The sequence below is a fragment of the Aplysia californica genome, unplaced genomic scaffold (genome assembly GCF_000002075.1).
Source record: "Aplysia californica isolate F4 #8 unplaced genomic scaffold, AplCal3.0 scaffold00374, whole genome shotgun sequence".
NCBI classification, from domain to species: Eukaryota; Metazoa; Mollusca; class Gastropoda; order Aplysiida; family Aplysiidae; genus Aplysia; species Aplysia californica.
This window is the reverse complement of record NW_004797644.1, coordinates 666023-671454: the sequence shown is the minus strand read 5'-3', so window position 1 is coordinate 671454 and position 5432 is coordinate 666023. Positions and strand designations below refer to the sequence as shown.

Below are 5432 nucleotides of genomic sequence, written 5' to 3'. Positions count from 1 at the left end.
TATTTATTTATTTATTTATTTATTTGGGTGGAGGCGGGCGATAGTGATACAACGTCCCAGCAAGAAAAGAAGACCGTACCGGGTCAGTCAATAAAAATTCTCCCGAAACGACAGTCTAACTCACGTACATGTCATGTCCTTGACGGCAAACCGCTAATCACTGCGCCACAGACGATTATCTTAAGGGTGTATATTTTAAAAATGTGTTAACTATGTAGGCGTTTTCAAAAGCAACTGAAGCGATCTGTAGACAGTAATGCAATACACGTTATAAGCTTGTTTGTTGGGTGCTAAATACTAGTAGTTACGCCATTATTTAAAGTTCAGATTTGCGCACACCAACACTTTGTACATTGAAAAATGTCTGTGGTGTAGCGACTGGTCTTTTCGTCGTTGTACGCAGAAGATGTGAATATTGTGTTTTTGAATCTCGAGTGGGTAGGGCATTGATTTAATCTAGAATGTCTGTCTGTCTGCAAGAATAGTGCATATTATTATGTTTAAATCCAGGTTGGCCCTGATAGGCAGGGCCGAATCAGTCCACCCTGATATGACCTATTGTGGAAAAGATGTAAAAAATGTAGCTCCCCTATCAATAGTTAGTTATTTAAGAGAATGAAACATTCGAATTTAACGTCCACCTCCGAAAGGACCGAGCTGAACGGGAAATTCGAGTAAAGTGCCTTTCCTAATACTGGGTTGGGTCGGGTCGGGTCAAGTCGGTTTTCTAGCTAGGTTGAGGGCGCAAAGCGGCTGTCGTGACACAAACCGATTGCCCGATTCGTTACCTCAAAAATCGAACGCGTTTGTTTTTCAGGCGACGAGTCGGGCAATCGACTGGCCGGACCTGATCCCATCCGCAATGGGCACTCGGTGAAAGGGCACAAAGTCGAACCGAGCTGAGACTCGAACCCCCGAACCCACAATCTGACGATTACGAGTCCGGTAGCCCTACAACTAAGCCACCGGCGCCACCGACCTATAGTGTGTCGGTGGAGGTATGACATAAGCCACCAGCGCCACTGATTTATAATGTGTCAATGGAAGTAACACATGTGCAATAACAGTAACACTTGCACCTACCTACATTCTCGTTGTATTATTATGTTCCAGCGATCATAGGTACATACTGTCGAAACTTTCTAAATGGCCATCCAGTTTTAGATTTTTTTTAAAGTGGTTGTCATCGATCGGTATTCGTCTTGAACAGTGTCATTATACATGTAATATAAAATAGAGACTGGGAGTATGGGAAAAGGCTGTTTGTGTGGGTAATTATTTATGGCAGTTGGGCGTTAGAGCCGGTTCAACTGTGTGTGAGAACCATTATGGATTTTGTCGTTTGTTTTCGTTGCTGCAACAGGGGAAGTGACAGAATCTGAAACAACAATAGTGCAGCAATAACACCATCGGTATAGCTCATCCAACGTTTAACTGATCCGATTTCTATCAAACTTTTACCAATCATCTTGTATCAAATTGTCTTACATACTTACTTTACTTTTTTCTTCCGCTTGTACCCTGGGGTGTCGCGGGGAGACACAGGTGTCTGTCTGCAGCAAGTCGTGTGGCCTGTAGGAGGGACATCCCATGATCTTTAAGGGTGTCTGCCACAGATTCACTCCATCGTCGCCTTGGTCTTCCTCTGGCTCTCCATCCAGAATATTTAATGTTGGATGGTTTGAGGGCATCCGCGTGAGGTGTCCGAACCACTTGACCTTTTGTTTTTCAATGTGTGGTAGGACTGGTGTTGCTCCCACGGTGTCCCTTATGACTTCATTTTTAATTGTGTCTTTTCTTGTTTTGTTGACCGCTGTTCTTAAGCATTTCATCTCGCATGTGACCAGTTTCCTCTCTAGGGCTTTTGTTAGAGTCCATGTCTGGCACTGGTATGTGAGCGTTGGAAGGAAAATGGCGTTGATGAGCTTCGCCTTGGTGCTCATTGGGGATATTGGGATGTTTCAGGAGAGGGCCCAGTTGGTAGCTGACTGCGTTGGCTCTCTGGCATCTAGTCTCTATCTCTCGATCAAATTTTCCATTTTCTGTGAAAATACTGCCCAAGTATTTGAATTCTCTGCTTTGTTTTAGTTGGGATCCATTGATGTTGATATCCACTTAACCTGGTCTCCTGCTAATTGTCATGACTTCGGTCTTGCTTATACTGATCTTCATGTCATATTTTTCGCAGCTCGCATTGAGTTGGTTTATATGCTCCTGTAGCCGAGTCTTGTTGTTAATCATTGCCAGGTCGTCTGCAAACATGAGTTCGTTGAGTGCCTCTGGGTCTGGATTGGCCTCTTTTGTTATCTGGTCCATGTAGATCACGAAGAGCAGAGGGGAGAGATTGCAGCCCTGTCTCACTCCGGATGTTACTGGAAACCAGTCCGATGTTCCACTGGTAGTTCGGACAGCGCTTCTGCTGTTGGCATAGATAGCCCTGATGTTGTCTAGCAGTTGTCCCTTGATGTCGTACTGCTCTAAGATCGTCCATAGCTTGTTTCTATTTACTCGATCAAAGGCTTTTTCTTGATCCACAAATACGAGGTGGAGATCTTTGTCGTATTCCAAAGCCCTCTCACACAGTTGTCGGAGTGCGAAGATTGCATCAGTGCAGCCTCTTCCTTTTCTAAAATCAAATTGGGCGTCACTGAGAAGATGTTTGGTTTTTGCGCGAGTACGTCGCTCTAGGATTTTTGCATACATTTTCCCCACATGGTTGAGAAGAGATATGCCTCTATAGGTGTTGCAGTCTTTCTTGCTGCCCTTTTTCTTCCATATTGGCACCACTATCGTATTTTGCCAGTCTGCTGGCACTTTTCTTTCTTTCCTTCCAGGCTTTTTGGAAGATGATTGTAAGCCAATGTATTCCGGTTTTGCCGCATGCAAGGATGGCTTCGGTTGTGATGCCATCGTCTCCAGCTGCCTTGTTCTTTGGACTAGTTTTCAGTGCTTCTCTCACTTCACTCTCCAGGATGGTAGGTTCTGAGTGCTCAGGGTAGTTGGCGGTGAAGGGGCACTGTGTGTTTTGTGCCTGTACTCCTGATGGGTTTAGTAGTTCTTGAAAATATTCTTCCCATCTTTTTATTATTTCTTTCTCTTCGTGCAGAGCTTCTCCATTAGTATCGTTGATGACAGTGGTGGGTACATAGGGTTCGTCTCTCATTCTCATTGTCTTTACCTTCTTGTAGAACTCTCTTGGTGAGGTCTTGCAGGTTTCACTTAGTTTTTCGCCATACTGGGTCCATGACTTTTCTTTTGATGTTATAACGACTTTCTTACTGAGTCTTCTTGCAAGTCTATATTTAATGTAGTCCTCTTCGTTTTTTGACTTGACCCATACATTATACAGTCTCTTTTTTTCCTTGATAGCATCTTTAACTTCTTCGTTCCCCCAGGCTGTTGCTTTTCTGTGTTTTCCTCTTGTTTTCTTGGTACCACAGACTTCTTTCATTGTGTCCAGGAGAGTTGTTTTGAAGGTATCCCATGCTTCCTCTACGGTTAGTCTTGTAGAGTTGATAGAGTCTAGTTTTTCATTTAACGTGCTTCTGATCTGAGCCTGCACCTGATCATCTCCAAGTTTATGCATATTTAGTCTCTCTTGCTGTCTTTTATGTTTTTTTGGTTTTCTTTCTTTCTTGGTGGTCAACGTTGTGATGATTTGACTTACATAAATGTAATTAATTGGTTTTGGCTCAAATCTCAATAATCAAAAAAAAAATCTTCATCTTTTGTTAATTAACGATTCATGATTAAAGTTTAGTCTAAGCAAATGATGACTTACAGTACATCAAAGTTCACAATAACTTTTCTCGTCATACTCTGTATTTTAACGGTATAAGATTACATTTAATTATTTTTTTTACAGTTGAAAATATGTTCCAGGACTGTTTATTTTCTGCGTCAGATGAGCACGTAGACATTGGCTAACCGTACAGGGGGCGGGGAGGGGGGTGTCCTTTCATATCTACCTATAATGTTGAAAAACGAATATTGCTTGAAAAGACATAAAATTATAAGGATTGTTAGAGATCTATACTTAAAGTCTACCGACCTCAATGTAAACGGAATCCAAAATTATCACAAAAAGTATTTCAATATTTTTGTTTTGAACGAGCTATAGTATAAGCAATACCTCTTGCTTTAGCTTCGACCCCTTTAGTTTAGTTTTTGTAAGGTTTTACGGCGCTCGCAACTGCAAAAGGTCATATGAGTTCCAAGGGGTGGATATCAACAGAGAAGTCCAAACAGGAAATAAGGCTTACTCTTCTCACCTCTCTAGTCTCAACAGCACAAAGTCTGCTTCAACTATCAAGGCACCCCGGAAATAGCAGGTCACAAGAGAGTGACAAACATACAAAAGAAGTAGAGGAAAAATGACGATAGACCTAGTAAGGATGAGGAAAGAAAAAGCAGCACTTCCCTCTATGTTGTTCCGGCACAGTATGAGCATGACATTGATAAATCCGCCCGTTATAATTCTACTGTGCTTAAAGAACATGTTAATATCCCTCCGTTGGGAATGGCTTAAAGACACTTCAGTCAATAGCACTGCCCGGGGGGGGGGGGTGCTCCGACGCTTGCCACAAAACAGTATCCAATTAGTGTGTAGTAAGGCAAATACCGCCGATTTGTAGAGACAGTTTTGTCAAAGACTCAGAGCAAAACCTAATCCACGAGTAAATAATCCATGATTAATCGTCCTAACTTCAGTTAATGGCCTCGCGTGAACGGAAAAGAGCTTAGTTAACCACCTGCCTAATGGTACTTAATGCGCTACATTTGAACTAACGAGTATTCAGAAAGACAAAGAGATCGACGTAATAATTATTACTGATCCACAAGGCATTTGAGTCGACTAACTGTTGCGTATTCTTGCTCGGAGTAACTATCGTAATGTAAAGATCGGTAGTTCCTGAACAGTGATCATCGTTATGTGACATTCCCACTTCGGACTTGTCAAAAATTAAGAGAAAAAACAAAAACCACGCACATACAAACCCTGCAAAAGTAATAAAATGGTAATAGTAATAATCTTATTGATCGTGTTTCGTTTATGAGCCGCAATAATTCAATTTTTCCGAGCCTTTGAGTAGTTTGTTTGCTGCACGGATGCCGAACGGCGGAATGAATCACATTATTATACTTTAATATCAACGCATGGATCGATCGCTTATTGCGCTCGTAAGCAAAGGGGCAGGTTTGTGATGTGAGCTGTGTTGAAATTGTTCTTATGGAAGGAAGTGTGTGCATGATTGGAGGAGGAATTTATTGAAAATGCCGAAGGTTCCAGTAAAGTTGACTCAAGCCTTCATGGTTGCGAGTCCGAGATGTCGCGAAGAGTCATCGTGTGATTGTCACAACGAGGTGGGATTTTCCTGTTGGTGTGTGTGTGTGTGTGTGTGTGTGTGTGTGTGTGTGTGTGTGTGTGTGTG

General features: G+C 42.2%; 1 protein-coding gene across 1 annotated transcript in view; it reads right to left on the bottom strand.

Annotated features, from left to right (window-relative positions):
- LOC101860985 (roquin-2) overlaps positions 1–5432 on the bottom strand; it is a gene marked incomplete at its 3' end in the record, with an annotated part of 32889 nt that overhangs the window by 12722 nt on the left and 14735 nt on the right. The gene's annotated exons all lie outside the window — the stretch shown is intronic.